Source organism: Anas platyrhynchos, chromosome 4 (assembly GCF_047663525.1).
Source record: "Anas platyrhynchos isolate ZD024472 breed Pekin duck chromosome 4, IASCAAS_PekinDuck_T2T, whole genome shotgun sequence".
NCBI classification, from domain to species: domain Eukaryota; kingdom Metazoa; phylum Chordata; class Aves; order Anseriformes; family Anatidae; genus Anas; species Anas platyrhynchos.
In genome coordinates, this window is record NC_092590.1 from 51,599,312 (window position 1) to 51,619,665 (window position 20,354).

Here is a 20,354-nt window from a genome sequence, read left to right on the forward strand (position 1 = left end):
GTACGTATGGTGCTATATGTTGTCCAACACGATCTGCAAATAGATGTATCTCTATCTTAAGCAAGACAGGACTTCAAATGAATGCCTTTTATACCAACTTTAGGTAGAGCAGATTTCACTGATCCACTTTGGAACTGATGAAGAAATAATGGACATAGGCAAGAACAGGGCAAATATAAACACAAAACTGAAAAGGTCCAGTGATAGGAGAGATACAGTTACCTAACCATGACCGTCCATGTTAGATAACGAGAGGCATTTATCACTCATACCTCTGTGTAAGTATCTGGAAATACCAAGCCCAACAACATTTTGAAAAGCAGTCTGGCAGAAAGTGGGTAACCTCTGATTTCCGCTGACATAGTTTATTTTTAGTCTGGTTTCCTAAGAAACAAAGCATGTGTGATTACACTGTCTGTCTCCTGCTAATAACTTCTGAACCCACCGGACAGATCTGGTGGAAAACCAGCAATCTCAAAGATATGAAATTCCTCTGTGTTCCATGAAAGTCAGTCTCTAGGTAGAGGAAGGAGAACCAAGCGAGTATCCCCACAGAGAGACGAGTCATCTGATGAAGTTAGCTGTTCTTGGTATGTTTTGGTTTACCAACTGGGCAGTAAGTACATAGGTTCTGAGCAGCCAATAAATAAAAGTGTGTGCACATTGCAGATCCAGGCACTGGCTTTTGCAGCTGTGCTTTGTGCAGCTGCTGGGACCTGGGTGTGACAGGGTGAAAGGAGGGATGTGAGATAGAGATGGTGGCACTATTTACTGAGAGGTGGAATATTTACTTAGAGGAGTATGAAGGACTGTAGCTGTTGCTGGTGAGTGGAAGATGCTGAATGTAAATTTGTGGGAAGCCAGGTTTTGATAGCTCTATGTTTATGGTAGCATGCTCTTAAACTCAGAGTGTTACCTGAATCTTTATTTCACCTTTTATTACTGTCTCCTTCTTCCTTCTTTTATTTATTTAAATAAAGCATCCTAGATTTGTCTTGGCTTTTGTTTGCGTTAACTACCCAGTAACCAATGACTTAATTAGAGACTACTATTTTGGAAAGTGTCACTCACTAGCTCTGTCTTAAAATTAAAGGTGTTTATAAAAGATTTGGCTCACAATAGCTTTTAGGACATCTGAGTGGCAACAGAAGCACGGTCAGACAGACAGCTGCCTCTCACACGGGATGCCTAAGCCGAGCATATAAATGGGCAAAACCGTGGTGTTTTGCACATTTGTCCACTGGAGGCCTCCCTCGGTGCATCGAGAGGCGCCTGACGCCGCAGGCAAAGCTGTTTAGGAGCATTGGGTTTGGGGATACCTAAATGGGCAGATTTCTGGCTCAGTGGCTCACTTAAGAAACAGCAAGTCAGAGGCAAAAGGAGTGCTCATCGTAGCGAAAGGCAGCCAGGAGTCACCTTCATGGAGGCTTTTGGAGCTGAGTGTTCATGAAGAGTTGAATAACTTACATTTCAGTGATGCTGAGTTCTGCGTGATGGACTAAATGATCAATGATGGACTTAATTCACACAAGATTGGACTCAGAGGAGCTCGCTTCTTCGGTTCTATTTTTTTTTTTTCTTGTTGGAAAACAAATGTCATCAAAGCTGTCCCTGGGAGAGCAGTCTTCAGTGCAAGTAGGCACAAGAATGAGAATTGCTCTACAGCTGTCAAACTACATTTTCCAATACTTTATATCTCTGTCTTACAGGTTTTGTGTGTTTGTTTGCTTGTTTTGCTTTGTTTGTTTTGTGGATTCCTGTTGCATCTGTCTAGAGTGAGGTGGAGAAGGTATTATCGTATCCTCCTGTGCTTTTTCCCACACCTAAGTTTAGCCTGCTGGTGAAGAAAGACCAGAAAGCAAAGTTTAAGACCACAAAACAAGGTTAAACTGCAGGGCTATTAACCTGTAAAACTCTAATGAAGGGTTGTTTGCAATTCCTTAACAAAAAGTATATGGATTTTTACAATAACATAGCAAAAAATTGTTTTATCCCTCATTCTTTTCTATCCTTTCTGCTGTGACATACCTGATGGGAAATGTAAGTAATCAATGTAAAATTTATATCGCTGTATGTTGTATATAGCATACACACATGGAAACCCACTTGGCCCTTCTTTGGAGGTGAATTCTCCAGGTCTATGTTGTGACTGTGTCACACTGGACGTGTCACCTGGGTAATCCCGGCCTTCAGAAAAGGACGTCAGCAGCTTCTGCTTCATCTTCCTAGACACAGGACAGCATTATCTGGGCAAGTTATTGACTGGGAGACCTCTGCAGCCAACACCATTGTCAGCTCCTGGCTTGCTGGTGTCCCCTAACACTGGTGAAGCAGGGAACTCTCATGGTGCCCAGAGTGGAAGTATTTGGGTCAGCATGTGAAATCTCTGCAGTGATCTGACAGGAGGAGCTATGCTCACTGGGTGCTTGGGTAGGGCAGGTAACCACAGCATCTCACAGCTGCCCTGCAGCTCTCGCCAGCTGTGGAAGAACTGCCTGGCTTCTCTGCCAGTGAGCAATGAAATGCTCACCCAGAGTGAGTGACCTCCCATCTTACTGCTGCTCAGTCCTGATCTCTCAGTTGTCCCTGAGTTGCTGGGACTTATTGCAGTGGTCTTCCCACACTGCTAGAGCATGCAGCCACTAAATAAAACTAACCCTTGATGAATCTTTCTGGTGACTGCCCTGTGGTGTCATGCTTCTCCTCTCTCATCAGTCTCTGTTTTTTCTGTCCCTTAGCAAACTCCACAAGTTGCAGCCTCCGCAAGTTGCAGTTCTGGTACAGCTCCTACCTTAATTGATATTTCTTGCATGGCACCATGTCAGATGCTTCACAGAAATCAAAACAGAACAAATCTGCTGGGAATCTCAGCTGTCTTGTCAAAGGAAGATACGGGGTTAGTGTGGCACTATCTGTCTTTCAGAAAGCCTACACTGCATTTTCCCCCTGTTTGTAGTTTACTTTCATGTCTTCAAGCACAGCTTCCTCTCTGTCAGGTGACAGCTCTTGGAAGGGAAAAGCCCTGTGCTCAGACCAGGAATTAATTCATCACAAAAAAATCTACACTGGTGTCATAGTCTGGTATTCTACTGTGTTTTTATTTTGTTTTGATTTTAAATATAAAATAGAGATGGGCATCAGTAAGGAGCCTTATTGCTACTGCTGGTTGGAATAATCGATCAATTCATGTGCTGGAAAAATGTGTGTGCAAACATTTTTCTCCCCAGCGCCAGTGGTTAGATGAAGTGATGAGTGAAATTTCTTTTATTCAGAAATGATTAGTGAAGATAGCAATCAAAACATGGGCAGTGACTGGAACAAGCCATTGGGATGGCTGTGGTAATATAACCACCGTTCACGTTATTCGGTTACAAATTGCCACTGTTACCAGGCTCTAAATTCAGTTTGCAAGCAAAATCTGTTTGCTCATGTGAAATCCTTACAGACCCACCAGCTGCAGGCTTAATGATTGCCCTTTCTCACAGTGCCCAGAGAGACAGCTCCCTTTCCCTTTTTTCACCAAGGCACAATTACAATGCCCAGCATCATGTATTCCTGCAGAGACTTGAGATGGTGTAGCCAGGACCACAGTTCAGTCTTCTGCATGCGTCCCTGAGGTATGGGATTGTTCTCTTTTGTCTGCACCTGAGGTTTGGGTCATGGCCACGCAACACAAGGAAGCCTGGTTAGGTCATATGAGATGATCAAATGCTATTTGGCTGATTGACAAGTCTTGTTTCCCATGAAAAGGAAACAATGACTGGACTATACAGGCTGTAATCTTTCACCCTTGCCCTCTGCAGGGTATAGAGTAGATAGCAGGAGAAAGGATACAGTAGCAGATCACTGCTCATTTTTAGTAAAAAGCTCAGCTCATTGAAAGCAATGCCTTTTGTCTTTCAAACAATGTCAACAGCTAATACATGAGAATTAATGCAGTAATGCAGCCACAGGCAGTGTGTCCTCCCTTCTCCCAATACACTGAAATAAAGTGATTGTTTCTGAATAAGCATGTGCAATCAAAGCCTTGATTCTGTCTGAATTAATAAGGAATTATCGTCAGTGATTTTCACTGCCATTCTTCTGAAGCTTACAGGCTGCTATTCTGCATCAAGGAGATAAACACAAGCTTTAGGAGTCCCCCACATATTTCCCACATACAGTGATGTCTTTTGGAGACTTCAGAATAACAAAATTGTTATTCTGAGTCCAGTCAGACTGAGCAGCACTGCAGAGCTGCTGAAACTGGGGAACTGGCATGGGACTGCCTCTGCTTCTCCTGCACAGCAAGCTTGTGAGTTTTACACTGCACTTCAGCATTTTTGAGCAAACACAGAATTCTCTGTCTTTAAGCAAACTTCAATAAATACAGTAGACTGAAAGCTCTGATTTTAAAATGTTTGGGTCATCAGTCAGGTGATGGTTATATGCAACAGAGTCACAAGGGAAAGATAGCTTAAACATAACCTTAGATGCCTCTGAGGCCCTTCTATGTTCCAGCTTAGTGTCTAAGCACCCTTCAGTCAACACAGTCAATGAAACAGAGAGAGCAATTACTCTTGCCTGAAATTGTTTATTAGGTTTGACCAGATGGATTGTGAGATCTCAGCTGACTCGATCTCCTCTGGCAGGATGGGCACATGGGCACCAAGGTCAGAGATGGGCAGCTGCCACTGGGGTGGGCATCTAGCACCAGGCAAGATGAGCGTGGTTCAGAGATGTCGCCCCTCCTCAAAGCTACCAGGTGCAACTACTACAACAAGAATGAGGAAGATGCCATTAGTGGCAACTAATATGGTGCCAAAGCCAAAGCTTTTCTGAAAGAGATGAGTTCTCCACTACTTACTGACAGGAATACAAACCGGAGAGCCTGTAAATAACGAAGCTCCCAGAAGGCTTAAAAAGAAAGGAAACTAAAGGCCTTGCCTGAAGAGCAGAATTCAATTATTTATAAACCACCAAGAAAATGTGTCTCTCTGGCAGCACTCATGGCATGCCTTCACTTCAGGGCTAGTGCAGGGTGATGGACAAGTCATCAGCATCTCCCCAAAGCAAAGCCCTGCATGGTAGGGCCACCCTGGTGAGGCCCATCTAGAGCCATGTTCCCCTGCTCCTTAGGCCTCTACTGGCTGGACAAGGCTCGTTGGTCATTTTGGGATGAGAAGAACAGAAATGGGAGAAGGAAGGCAGCCAGTGCTTGGGTCTGAGCGTGAGATGAAGCAGTTGGTACTCACCCATTTCCCCCAGGCCTGGGGAGGTTGCCCAGCATTGGGTGCTTTCCAAAACACACCAGGGCTGCTCTGCATGCATCTCAGCAGCAGCTGCATCCAATTGCAGAGAAGAATCCTTGTTAACTATAACGAGCAATTTGGCTTTTCTTTTCTCAGGACTGTACTTAACTGCTTACTAATTGAAGCTCATCCTTCCTTTGCTTGTACCCTCCTTTCACAGAGCTTTCAGGCATAAGCAGGAATCCCTGCTGCCCCTTCTCAGGGGTCCCCTTTCTTTCCTTTCTGTCCCTGATGATGGTGGGGCCTGTACAACACCTGAAGTATAGACAGTCCGTGGTCATGGGCAGAGGACAAAGCTTCATTGTGGTAAAAAGACCTCAGTTCTTTTCTTAGATGTTTGCCTCTTTTGCTCATCTTTAAAGAAAAAAATATTATTTATAGATGAACTAAAGTAACCAAAGATGACAAATTATATGCATGCCTACATGTATTTATATCACAGGTTACCTATATGTGTTTGTATGTGTTATTGTGCATATTCTGAAGCTGAAAATATTCTTCCTCTCCTTTTTACATATTTTTACATATAATATTTCTCCTCCTTTTTACATCCTAGCAGTGAAAAATTTAAACATTAGTGATGACTGTCCATGATTGTGGAATGACAGTATAACCACTACTAGCCTGCACAGAACGCAGATATTTACCTCTATCAATTGTTTATGTGTAGAACATGCATTAGGAAATATACTTCAAGCAGTCTTCAGTTCAGACAGAATTTTGTTTTAAAGAGCAAGTGGAATCAGACAGACATTAGCATATTTAGGCCATTGTGTTAAACAATATCAAGAGATTTAATTAAGGAAAATTACCCCATATTGTGAGTAACACTGTGATTGTAGGACTGAAAGACTTGAGCAGTTCTTTGATGAACGCTGCCTGATAGGTTACTAATGTCAGATGAATAAATAATGCTGTCCCGTGCTTTCAAAGCCTCGTTTCTCAGCAAGGAGGCTCCCATAGTGAAATGCTACAGAGAACAGTTCAAAGATTTACATAGTCCAGGATGTAAATCTCAGGGGAAGTAACAGATTTCTCCAAGCAAAGAAACAGGAAAGGGAAAAAAAGAAGCTTTCCTTCTTCCGAGTGGGGAAAACAGATAAAGAGCCCTGGTGACTCTTGCCAAGTGCTCTTGCCCGGTGTGCTGCAGACAGTCCTGCCTTTCACAGCCTCAGAGCAGCCACCATTCATTCTCAGCAGAGAATTAACAACCACTTCTCCCATTTTCTTTTCTTTTGAAATTAAAAAAAAAAAAAAGTCTCTTTGGGATAACCTAAATGTTTTGTTAGCTGTACCATAGCATTTATGATCAACCAAGAGCTTTAAAAAGCCGACCAGAAATAAATTTTGTTTGACTGGGCCTTCTTTCCCATCCCCAATAATTATCAGCCTCTGTAGTTGATAATTACAGATAGTGTGCTAGAGATTGAGAGCCTCAGCTGCCCTGGAGCTGCGGCTCACAGGAGCCTGCTCTCCTCAGGAACCAATGGGGCCTGCGGGCAAGAAGTGGTAGGGCGCTGGCAAAGTGAGATGGCAAAACGGGCACATTTCCTGAGGAGAGCTTCCATCTTGATACCCTGACAGTTTCCCACGCAAGACACGTCAGTGGAAATTTGATTCATTTCTGTGTACAGCCAGACTCATCCCCATAAGGCAGATGAATGTTAAAAGCCAAAAAAAAAAGCTTTGTTTGGCAGGGATGGTTTCTATTGCACGAGTAAAATGTTGACCTTTTCCTGATCTAGTTGCTCTGAAATCTTCAGCTGGTGAAATGTGCTACAGTGGATGTAGAAAGGAGGCTCCTATCCTTCCCCAGAGCATCACTGTTTTTAGTGTTGTGATACTGCCAAAAAAAAAATTGTATCGGTTTTATAGTCCCAGAGAGGATCAGGGCTACAGCCAAAGAAAGATTGAAATGCTTGAAGCAAAGCTTGGAGGGACTTTAATCAGCAGGGTGGAAGTTTGTTACAGAAACTTTGATCTCCAGCCTGTGTACAGTGGTTTTGGGATTACACCTCTAAAGCACCTCACTTTTCCCAAACACAAAAAGGGGGGGGGTAGGTGTCTGGGCCTGGGCTTTGCATTTCCATTTCTACTCTGCTTGCTTTCAATGTCTCAATTCCTCTTAATAATTATAAAGTCCATGTGTACTTCTCTCTGCATCTCTGTGGCAAACACAATGCTCTGCTCAGTTAATGAGGATGTGATGTGCAAGCCCTCGGTTTCTCAAAGCACAGTGCTTGGGAGGGAAATTTCTAAGGTGGTTTCCAGGGTTTGGCAAGTTAACGAAAAACGTCCCCAGAGTGCACTAATTCCCTTGCACACACTTCATGAGCTTCTGGCAGGGGGATTTTACAGAACTTCCTTGCATACAAGCTCTTGCCACAGAGAGGCAGCCTCTGCCAGTAAGACAAGAGAAATAAAAGAAAAAAAATAAAAAAGTGAATGAGAAAGAGGAGCTCTGTAGGAAGCACCAGGAAATGGAAGAATAGGGTGAGTATGGTCGGGCTGTGAGCCTGTTCATGACCCATTGCCAAAGCACCCCTGGACCTGTGGTTTGTGCTGCGGATGGAGCCACACTTCACTCAGGTGTTCCACATACAGAGACAAGGTGAAGTCTCCCAAATCTGGGAAAATGAGAAAGTTTTAGCAGGTGTGAAATGACAGTGGTACTTCTGAAGCAGCTGGTTCTCAAGACAGGTGGGTTCCTGTGACCTTGCTGAATGGTTTGGGGAATTCCTGAGTCCACCTGCTGCAACAAGGGGACCTTGTCAGGGAAGACCACTTCATTTTAGCATGATGGGCAGTCTTAAGAGTGCTTGAGCAACAATTTAGAGGAGGTAGGGATTTACTAAAAATGTGATAACCATACATAAACTTTGTCCCTTGTGTTAAAAGACCAAGTTGAGGACTTGCAGATTTTTTTCTAACTGTATACGTGGGCCTTTTTTTTTTTTTTTTTTCCAACCTGGGAACTCTATGATATCAACATTCCTGAGGACAAAAGTTCTGAGCTTTCCACCTGCAAGACAAGGATGTTTTTCTATTAAAATCATAATTGTATCAATGAGGCATATTCATTGTTTCAAAGCTACTAGTAACAATTAGCATGCTGATGTTCACTGATTAAAAGAAAAAAAATGTCTAAGGTAAATAAATCAACTTAAAAATTATCCCTTTCTGCAAACAACAGCTGCACAGGAAAAGGAAGACTGTTAGCCATCTTTCACTGATGTGCGAGGCTGATCCAGTAGATGTGTTTCAAGTACTCTGTGGCTGCAAGTTAATATATCCTACACTCCACAGGAAAGAACCATGCAGGAAAACAAAAAAGGCAGAACAATTGTGTGAACTGAACGCCCCATCTTATTCTGAAAACATCTGGCCTCTGAACATTTCATTCATTCATTTGGTTTATTTGGTGAAAAATCTGCCCAAGCATTAGCAGCCTTGCTCAGTTAATAATAGAAAAAGCAAATGTTGGTGCAGGGGTCTTTTGCCTTTCATTCAATAAAACTTACACTTGGAAAACAGGAACCTCTCAGGGGCTGACAGTATAGGAAGAATGGCAAGATTCAGTAAGGGGAGGACTGCTGGGATATTCAATGCTGTGATTACTGAGGGAATAAGAAATGGCAGGAGTCTTGGAAATACTGGTTTATTGAGAGCCTCATTTGAGCACAAGTTCAGGAGTTCTGGAGTAAAAGACTACAGAGGTGAAAGAAATAAATGGAGGATGGAACACTGGCTTGAGGAGTCTGGGATGATTTTGGCACCAAACTTTCAAAAGCACAGGATTTTATCAGTCAGGATATCACAATTTCCCAACAGCTTCTGACAGCCTCAGCCATGAGACTCTATTTCAGTGCCGATGAGCATACCATGAAGGGTTAAACAACAAAAGAGCAACTGCTTCATTTTACGTGGATAATACAACAAAGCCTGGAAATGCAAATGCATTCAGAAAAAGCCTTTGAACAATTTTTATTTTTTTTTCCTCTCTCAAAGTTGTTACGTTATAGAGATTTAAGAAAAGCCCTTAGTGTTTATTGTAGAGTGTTTATTACTGCGGACGTCAAGGATGGCTGACAAGTTTATATAAAAAATTCCGGATCTTACATTTTCCCAGTTGTTACTTTTCCTTTTCTACTGCTTCATCTCTACAAAAGAAAGGGATTAAAGTGATGTATTTTGTTGCCCTTTTCCCTGCAGTGAATTAACCCTTGGCCAACAATGACAAGGAAGACAGCATAGCTATATGGAAATTAACTTGACAGCCCATAAACATGAGAGCCTGTTGTTCACTGGATTTCATTTTAATAGGTATTAACAAGGCATTCAGGTTAAGTAAGCGAACAGAACTAGCCCTGAAACTATCATTTAATTTCATAGCTCTTTTTCACAGAGATTAGCTATCAATCCTGTGTGGCTTCATCTTGCATTTTAATTCAAATCATACTGAATCCATAGCAATTCACTTTTGCTCCTGAAATGCCAAAAAATAATTATAATAAAAGGAAAAAATATTAATTGTGGATCCTTATATTTCCTGATATGAGTCAGATTTTCTATGAGAAATCTGAGGTTGGAAAGGTGGAAGTCAATGCTGCTCCACCGAGGATACGGCCATGCCTGTTCCCTGATCTAGAGTTAGTGGAAAGCTTACTTTACAATGATAAGTAAGTTTTTTAAGACATCAGTGGTACATAAACAAGCTTAAGGAACTACTAAGCCTATTTCCCCTCCTCTCAAATTTTAGGCATAGCTTGTGCCTGAGCTGACCTTCGTTGGGCTACAGGCTCTCTGGGTTGGGACACCAAGCTTGAGTTGCTCTACAATTTAATCAAGTTTGAAGAGACATCTCACTGCAAACCTAGATGCTACCATTCTGCTCATCCTCCTTCTCAACTATCTCCTCTCCCTGAAGTAATAAAGCAAATAACAATTGGGTAATATTAGGAGCATGCTATGCACACTTTATTTTGAGGGTAAAAGTGTGTGCAGCAGCCATAGGACTGGAGAATCAATCACTGGTTTTAATTACCATTCTGACCAAGAGCAGCACATGGGGAATTAAAATAATGTTTTTATACATGCTTGGGCTGAATAAGTCTTCCAACAAAGATAAACCTCAGAGCCATCTCAACTGGGGACAGCCAGGGGCGCTCTGTAGGTGTTGCCTTTAGGCCTGTGGATGGTGATGGTGCTACCATATTTATCCCAGCTTTGCATGGAGGCACCAAGGCTTGAACGTTTCAATGATCCTGAGCAGTCTGATGGAGTTGTACACAGATTGCATCTCACTGTGACCAGGAAATAACCATGAACAAGCAATTCTGGGGAGAAATCAGTTGGTGCTGACACCTGCTGTAGGACTATACCAACAGCTACTCTGCTCTTCATATGCTGCAGGAATGCTGCTGAATTGTGGCCAAAGAGCAGTGGTTGAAGGGTGCTCATGTTAGAGTATGTGATAGGAGGGTATATTGTGTAGTGGCACCATGCACATTGATAAATGCTTTTCAAAGTGTTGAGTGGATGATTGGGTGATTGCTGGAAAACTCTTCATCCAAGGATTCATGATTCAGTCAGCCATGCTTGTATCCTTTTCACCTGCCTTCATGAAACTGTTTGTGTGCATAGATATATAGAAAAAATCTTTTATTTATATGAATAACTATTATTCACATATAAATGAATGCATTGGCATATGAACAGAGACGTTCCCAGACAGACATGCTTGTTTTCTCCCTGTAAGTGATCACCTGCCTGCCACCCTATATGTACACATTTACTAGCTGTGAACGTGACTGGGGAAAACAAATGTAAAACATGCAGGACAGCCAATAAATGTGGTTAATATGTCCCAGTCAGGAAGGAAACCAGCTATTTTTAAAACAGGGATTTATAAATATAGTCAAATGTAAGGCAAGCTCTGAAGAGGACGAGAAGGAATTGAAGATGGTCTGAAGCTTTCCTGGAGCACACAGCTTATTCACCGTCATGATTATTGGCGCAGACCCAAGTAAAGCAGAGCCTTTCTAACATCCTGTTAACCTGCCTTCTGCTCTTATAACTAATAGCATCAGCCGATCAAAAAAAAGTCTGTAGAAATACATGCAGTACAGGGCTTAGCAGTTCTGCATGGCTCTGTAACAGATTTCTGATTCACGAGCAGCAAGGAGGTTGAGAATTCCCCTAGCTGTGGTTGCTGTTCCCCTGCTTGTTTGCTGATGGGGTTTTGTGGTGTTTGGTGACTCTCCTGAGCAAGAGAACCAAATTTATTTTCTGTGTGTCTGCCTCACACTTGCAGGCATAGTATTGTGTCTTGTGGAACACATGAACATGAGCATGGTTCTTCACAGGTAGTGCCAAGACAGCATATCCCCATTTTCTTTCCTCTTTTCAAGAATTCAAAAAGACCCAAATGAGTTACATTTCTTAGAAAAATCTCAGAGCAACCACCTGTACCCTGCAGTGCATTTAACCCTCTTGAGTCTCAGACAACACATGCTCTGGAGGATCCTGCTGTGCAGCTCCTATGAGAAGTATGGACTCACAAACTGAGATGCATGAGGAGAGTCCTCACAAGAGGGTATTGTCTGAGACTCAGGAAGCCAAGAAGCTCAGCATCTGGAAAAGTCTCTATTTCTGTGCTAAAGAACAGGAATGTAAATATTGATTTAAGATCTTGTATTTAATATCTGTGATCTCAGCAAAAGGGAGAAGGAGAAGGAGGAGGAAGAGAAGTTAACACAAAGAAAACAGTAATACTTAGTACCTGAAGTTTTCTTGAAATAGAAATGATACTAAAAAATATTTCATGTGCTATTTGCAAGTTGTGTACTAATTAAAACCTGCACTGAGATATTTATTAAAGTACTGCATTTTTGTCTTGGCTCCCTCTCTCAAGCTGACTAGGAACTATTGTATCAGCTACTTTGGGGGGGCTGTGTGCAACAAACAGCCCAGAGGCTTAATTTTGTGCAGTATTTTTTTTGAAAAGCTATGACTGCAAGCTGTTCTTCAGCAGAGTGTAAGGTCGAAATGTAGCAGGATATTGCTGTTTTAATGTTTCTAACACACAGGTATGTAAGGCATTGGAGGTAATCAGTAGCTAGTTATTAAAATCAATTTACTCCAGTGTTCTACAGTGCAGACATCCACCACCATAAGTATTATTAAAAGTAAATAAATAAATAATAATTTTAAAACCTACTGTGAATCTTCTAATACACAGATTACATTTTCTAATTTTTTATTGAAGCTACAGTTCCTGGGGAAAAATATATACATATTTTTCTTTTTCATGGATTAAGATTTGGTTACAGATCTGAAGCCTATGGGAAAAAAAGGACTTGGAAAGGTGATATGGAAGCATTACAAAATATCTGGACTGATAAAAAGGACACTGATAATGAAGACTTGATTTTATTTTCTAAATGACGGTTATAGCCATGAGTTTTTATGGTGCCATTCAAGAACTGTATCTTTCATATCTGTTTTCAGTTGTAAAGATATTATTACATTTCAGTCAGTTTGGGGTTGTTATTTTCCAGTGTGGGAGTCTGCCTCCTCCAAATGAATTCTGAGAGAGGCTGGAGGAAGAGAGGAAATGCTCACCCTCTCAAAGAAAAGAGAAGGTCTCCCTCAAGAAAACTTATTGCCTTCATGCTTTGAAACCACACTTTGCCTACTATGTTTAAATGGCATTATTCAGACTGCAGATTTATACATCCAAAAGACCAGAAATGCTAGAATTATAACAATGTATTTTGGTGGGAGTCCTCAGCATAATGTGATGTTGACCTTGTTGGTAGATTGTATGCTCTTTCTGTGCAGATACCATATCTTGCTTAGCAAGCTTCTTTCTTGTGAATTATACATTTTTGATTCAGTTGTAAGTACTGGAAAAAAGGCCTTGAAGATACTCTATTGTATTCTACAATGCCCTGGAAGTCCTTTTACATTATCATTATAGATACCTGAGAATAGTAGGCTGTTGTGTTCCTCCTATGAGCCCACACAATGCCGTGGAGGAACCATTTGTTTTGAAATTATAGGTATCTATTTAACATCAAGAAGGTTATTCAGTATTTTAAGAGCTTGAGTGGTAGCAAGGTCAGTGTAATGTCTTCCAAAGCTATCCTAGATTTCCACTGTTGATAGCCTAGGGAGAGATGGGCCTCAGTTGACAGTTCTTTTCAGGCATTTCTATGTCCTCAAGGCTCCTTTGCACTCATGTGCTGTCTGCAACTACCTTCAGGGAGCAGGCACTGCAGGCTCTGGCAGGACCTTCTCCCCCTTCCCCTGCCCTCCTGACACATCACCAATCTGGCAGCTGGGTGAAGATGACTGTACATATTGGTGTCTACAAATAATTAACCTTTTGGCTGACTACCACCTGCCTGATCGATGGATTTCTTTAAAAATAAATAAAAATTTGTCCACTTAATTGCTATTCAGAGAGCATCACTGAAAACAAAAAAGAGAGGACAACCTCTCTGTCCCAGGACCAAAGGCAAGCACCATGCTCTTGCCTAGCACAGAAGGGGTTTAGTGGTTACATACTTTTTTTATAAAACAAGAAACAACAACAACAACAAAACAAAACAGAAGCTGTCTCAGACTGATCACCAGTCTGGATAGCAAACCCAAACCAGACAAGTTAATGCAGGAACAGCAGGAAACTCACTGAGAGCCATTTTCAACTCAAATGTAGCAAGCCCACCTCCTCCCAATTGTGCAGATTGTACTACTGTATGGGCACACTGGTTATTAGCTGTATTTCTTCAAGGAGGACTTTTTGCTTAGCTTAGTTAAATGGCAAACAAATACCAAAAAAAAAAAGATCATTGCAAAATGTACCATAGTAAAACTACTTTCCAAATGCCTTGTGATTATGGCAAGAAATGTCAGCAAAGCAAATTGAGGTTAAATTTTATTCTGTACTTTCTACCAATATGGTGAAGCAGTGCAGCACTAATGTGTGAGGCTCTGGAAACTCCAGCATGGAGTGTTTTAAGAACAGGGTAGCAAATGTCTCCCAGCAATGGATGGGGAATTGCAGATCCTGCATTGCAACCTGAGAGCACAAAGAGAGATGGATGGTCTTGAGAGAGCCAGGGGTCACTCCAGGGCTGCCAGGTGACACTAGCCACCCCACCCACTGCAGGATTGGGAGAAGTCTGTCTTATTTTGCCTTCAAACTGGACTGATTGTCTTTGCTCAAGAAGGAACAAACAAAACTCTTTTGGAGGTATTGAACTGTGACTCCATCGCTCCATCTTCCCCTTGGCCATTGCAATAGTTGGTGGTGTAAAGGGGCATAAAAGCTTTAGCTTAATTACTGCACCATGCTAACAATTGACATTAGTGAAAACCAATAGCTGAAATATTTTTTTTCAATTCTTTTAAGATCTCATTTTAAGATTTCAAGTCTCAACAGAAAAAAAGAGCGTGTGTCTCATACCATCTTGAGAGGACAAATGAGCTTAGACAACTCGGCAGCGAACGACAGAAGACGGGGAGCTACTGAGCAGGGCCATGCCAAGAGTGAGCAGAGAGCTGCTGTGCCACCAGCTTCACTTGAATATTCAGGAAAGTTATTTAAATGGTGACACCTTGTCCTGGCACATGTCCTCATCCTCTTCCCTAGAACAAACCCTGGCATACAGCACTTGTCGTGTCACTTGCCTTTTTTCCTTCAACGGAAGAGCAAAAAGATTCTGCACATGGGGGACACATCTGCATTGGAAGCCACAATAGCAGGGAATGTAGATGGCTGTGCACTTAAAAAATTAAACCCCAGGGTGTATTTTCACAGAGTGTTTTGTGCCCTGCCCTTGCTAGACCAGGGAGACTTACGGCCACAGTCACATGGATTAAGGCAGAGGCATTACACAGATGGAAGATATCCACCACACTGTGTGGAGAGTTCAGAATTAAAGTGCCAGTGGTAACTGAGATGGCAGAGATTTAATAACGCTCCTAAAAGTGCCTATGTGAATATCCTGGCTGTTTGTGGGCTGGAGAAAATGCTTTCTAGGACCACAGTGGTGCATGTGAATCAACAGTTCATGTCTGCTGGGGAATCTGGGGTGAGAGGCATCAAAGTGGGGCATGCTGGAGAAGCTGTGGGGTGAGGCAGCAGGCAGGGCAGTGTAGAAAAACCAAACAGAGGAGCTGGCTGTGCCAGGCTGGGCAGCACACAGAAGGGATGTCAGAGACATCCTCTGACAGTGCCTGCTGTTTTTCAGAAATAACTCTTGAAATGCAGAGCTGAAGAAAACAACCACAGTCACAGAGGAGGGGCTGGAGTGCATGAACTCCGCCAAGGATCCTCCATTTCAGCCAGCTGGCTTGCCTGCCTGTAGAAAGAAATCCCTGCGCAGAACCAAAGAGCATGTTTTCTGAAGAAATTTGGGTGAAATTTCAGGTGAAACCAGAAAAGTTGATCAGAAAGGAAAACTTTTCCAAAATGAAAGACTGTGTCCCTGGCTGCACTGAGAAGCAGGACCGTCTCTAGTAAACAGTAATTATTCTTCAGGGGAGTAAAGATTTTGTGAAACATCACAAAGCACTGTCATAAATCAGAAAAGGCTAGGCCCTAAAACCTCTCATCAGAGACATGGCCTCAGGCTTCCCCTGGAAACTCATCCCTCAGGCTCTTTACCCAGGTCAAACGCAGGCTAAGGAAGTGCCTACACTGATCTGTTTAGGATAGAGGACCACAGCAAACCTCTCATGACAGCAGCTGACCTTACAAGAATGCCTCCCTGAAGGTGGCAGAAACTTGATGTAGGTGCCTAAAATCGCAAAATATGTGTCGTTTTGACCTGCCATGCTGTGACAAAAGTCCATCACACCCTTGGGATCCCCAGGCCTTGTTCTCTAATTGCATTTTGACCTGAAATCCAAACTGTGAATCAGTTCATTCAAGAAGAATCTGAGTAAATCTTCTGCAGTGTTTATTTTCAAATATCTGAGCTGACTCAGGGAAAGCAGGATCTCTTCATCTCCACAGCAGCTACTTCTCAATGGAATTGGAATGCAATTACTTTTAAGGTAAAGAAATAATTGTTTTCAGCTGGTTAGTAATGAAAAGAAATTGCATGCAAGAGTGTGTACTGTCAAATCCTCTTATTAAATATAGGGATAGACAGGCTGCAGAGCATGGCTCCAGGATGGGACAGTGATACAGCATTATCCCTTCTCCCCCTGTATTACAGCTTCAAAAATTATTTGCAGGCTGTACCTCAAGACAGCTGAAGACAAAGGGTCTCACAGAGCTGGAGATAAGCACCAAGTTTTATCACTGCAGATTCCTTCCATCTCCTGCCTTACTCAAACAGATGCAATCCAGACTGAAGGTCTAGTGTTTGTGTACCTTCTGATATCTTTCTGACCTTGTAAAGGGATCACAAATGGGGCATAAGTATAATTTATACATACTATAACCTCACGTTTTATTGTGCCCGGTGGAGACTTGCTAAATATGAGACTCAGGCCCAGAAAGTTCACATTAATTCAGGCATTTGTTGTTCCTTCAAAGTGCAAAATGTAGTTATGCAGCTGAAACTCCCAATGGTAGCATTGTAGCTTCACAAGATGAGACAAATAAAGCATCCAGTGTTCAGAAAATACCACAGGGGCCCATCTTGGTGAATCTGCTGATCTCCCTAGCATCCGTCAAAAAGAGTCTTCTCAGAGAAAAAGCATCTGTGTGAGAGACTTTTCATATATCTGATGGCTGGGAGCGACTCACTGGCTGGGGTGCTGGTGTGGAGTCAAAGTGGGGTGAACCTTGCCAAACCCAGCTCCAAGAGCAGCAAGATCAGTGGCAAAAGAAAGAAACAGCTCCCTTCTTGTGGCCCTGCAGTGTGGCTCCCTGCCCAGACCATGGACAATGCTGCTGGGATACGGCAGCTGCTTTCCTTTGCCTTCCCTTAGAAAACATGGGCTTTCACACATTTCATTTTTCTGACTCAAAGAGCAGCTGGACAGGTGCCCCACTTGAGCACCATGGCACAAACATCTCAGTCTGCACCACCAGGAGATCAGAGGGCAAGTCCATGAAGGTGGGCAGTGATGTCCTACACCCCTCATCTGCCAGGCTCTACCCTCAGGGGCATGATGCTTGGTGTCAACCTGGTGCCTTGTTAGAGTTAGGGTCTAGTAGGCATTGCCTAAAGTGTCCCTGAGGAAGGATGACCCAAGATTTCAGCTGTAACAGGGAGCCTTCTGGGTTTTGGTATTTCTCTCCTTGCAGCATCCATTTCACCTTCCTTAGTCCTCTGCACCAAAAATGTTGATCACAATTAAAAACATCTCTTAGCATGCAGACTAACTATGCTGTTTAAAACTAGATAGTAGTAATGCATAGACAACTAGTATTTGTTTTCTTAATCTCACATTAATCTGTGAATGCGTGTTTACATTAAAGATTTCTAAGTATCATGCTTCTCATGTGTGCCTGATTTTTAATGATCTCCTGAATAATTCATTTTAAAAGCCTCTTTATTTTCTTCTCTCTAGTTTAATTAACCTCTTGGTGCTGTTGGTGGGATTTTGCCATAAAAGCATAATGCATTTTGCATTAGCGTGTAACTCATGCTAGAAGAATCTGGGTCTGGGCACTAAAGAGTTAATAGCAGGCTCTGACTTAATGCTGTTTTATTACAGATGATGAGTAGTAACAGAAGGCTTTCTTTATATGCCGAATGCTACCTTAGGATACCCAGGAAAGAGTACTGGTCCTGCCCAAGGAGACTGGACAGAGCTTGGGGTGCTGCTCGCCCCTAATGCTGAGGCTGGGGCAGTATCCTGAATGAGTTTTCCATGGAGTTCACCTCAGCATTCCCTAAAGACTGAAGAATGTTCCCAAACAGATGCTGGTCCTCTGCCAGAGCATCAGGTGACAAATGCTATGGGTTGACACTGGAAACCCCATAGGAAGAACAGGGGCATCTCTCTGAAGTGCATAGCTTGAAGAAATGCCAAGGCTGGCTCCTTTCTCCTGCCTGCTTTGTGGAGAGCACAAAACCTGGTGATGTGATTGCAGTGTAAGGAGGCTCTTGACTGAAATCTGCTCTTGGCTTCCCAGGTGGAGCGTTTTTGGGTTCCTACTAATGGACCCCATTGACCATTCCCAATCCATTCCCACTTCATCAGCAGAAATGAACATTTCTTCTTTGTGTTGCATTTCTGCTGTGATTATCAATAGCCATGTGAGCTGAAGTTTCTTGACGTTAGGAGTTAGACTGCTTTCTGTAATGAGATATATTATGGGCTTTGCAAGTGGAAATTGCTGTAACATGGTAGTGGTCAAGTCTTCATGAATTCCAGTGCGTGAGATGTCTTCTGATTTCCAATATCTCCTCTGTCCTGGGGTTTGTAGCTGCCGTATGACTGTCTGCAGACTCACCTGCCTAATTTCACATAGTTTGGGCATGTTATTCTATTTTTTTTACAGAGTCTGGAACCAAATTAACAAAGCTGTCCCCAGTTCAGGCACCTGGGAGGGAACACCAAAGGGAATATCTGTTGGTGATCCCACTGTGATACTTCACCTGCAAAGCCAGCCTTGCTGTAAAATGCCTCCTGTGCTCAGATGTGCAATTGTCAGTGAAAGGGGCAGCTCACCCTGGCAGGGTCCTCTCTCACATCTACATCAGCTTCAGAGGCAGAAGATCCAGCTGCTGTCTTCTGTGGTCTATTCCCTCTTGGTATGGCGTTGTTCTTGGGTAAACATGTAGGTGTGCTCATGGTTGTGCTCAGGTCATCTTAGTAAATGCTTTGCAGCCAGCCAGCTGAGCATCATTTTGGTCCTGTTGTGAAGAAGCACGTTGGGCTGCACTGGACCAAGACACAGCTGCACATGCATGACTGTGGAGACCTTCAAGATGTTGCAACAACAAGGAGACATGCTTTTCCTGGGCTCAAAAATGATACCCCATCATTACATAGATGCCCATCCCTGAAGATTAGAGAACGACTCCTAAAATAGACAAATGATTGAGGACCAGCTGTTTTGGTCTGGCCTAACGACGATTTAAATCACTCAAGCACCGTCTCAGGAAACAGATTCTCTCATGCTGTTTTTCCTCCCCCTGTACCAATTGTCCGGGCTCAGGCTGCCAGAACACCATGGCAGTTACTTGCTGTTAATTACCCGACCCTTTCCTAAGCCCCTCTTATGTAACTGCCTCATTACGCAATTACACGGGCGGCAGGTTGCCACACGCCAGGCGGGGTGCGAGGAAGCCTTATGATACCTTAGATAAGCGCCGGGGGTTGGAGTGGTGACATGGGGACGGGGGACGGGGACGGGGACAGGGTGAGCAGGGCCCCACTGGAGGTGGCTGACGGGCACAGCTTCCTATGCACAGGCTGCACGGCCGTCTGGGCTTCCTGAGCATCTGTAGCTCACGAGACCAGCAGGCCTCGCAGCTCTCCCAGCAAGGGCCTTTCTGCTTCCTTTCAGTAGAGCCAAAAATATAACCAACCACCTACATTTTGCAATGGTTGCGGGGGGCTAAACTGAAACTGTGTGGGCTGGGGGGGTTCTCTTCCTTCTCATGTACATGTATGTATGCACACCAGTGCACCCTAAGGAGTTTGTCACAGCAGTGTTTTGCTCAGCAGCGGTACCTAATTTTGAGAAGATGTAGTCTACTAGTTCCTACATCATCGGTCATGGGATTCGTAGTTTGGAATCTTTTGTAATTTAGAAGATTTTTTTAAACCTTTATTCTTTCTTCAGAGCTCAACCTTTATTCAGAGGCAACTACTGCCACTATAGGAGAAGCAATGACCGTCCATTTTTTCGTTTTCTGTAGTTTCTGAAGATATCTGGGTGGTTCACATCCCCACTTTCTCTAAGTATGGATAGAATCATACTCAGCATCTTCAGAACCTTTAATATTACAGACTGCAAAGAGCCCTGTGCATGACCGTGGCTCAGAAAGGGATGAGATGGCACTTGGGCAGGCCTGTCCCCCAAGGAGACACTGCCTGAGTCCTGAAGGATGTTTTTAGACGTGGGCATTTGTGCAATTGTAT

The 20,354-nt window shown here is 43.0% G+C and overlaps 1 long non-coding RNA gene across 1 annotated transcript; it reads left to right on the forward strand.

Moving 5' to 3' along the window:
* Nucleotides 1-5,445: 5,445 nt before the first annotated feature.
* Nucleotides 5,446-16,326, forward strand: LOC140002341 (uncharacterized). The gene is made up of 2 exons (XR_011808715.1): nucleotides 5,446-5,597; nucleotides 14,710-16,326. It is a non-coding gene; the product is annotated as an uncharacterized lncRNA (long non-coding RNA).
* Nucleotides 16,327-20,354: the final 4,028 nt, after the last annotated feature.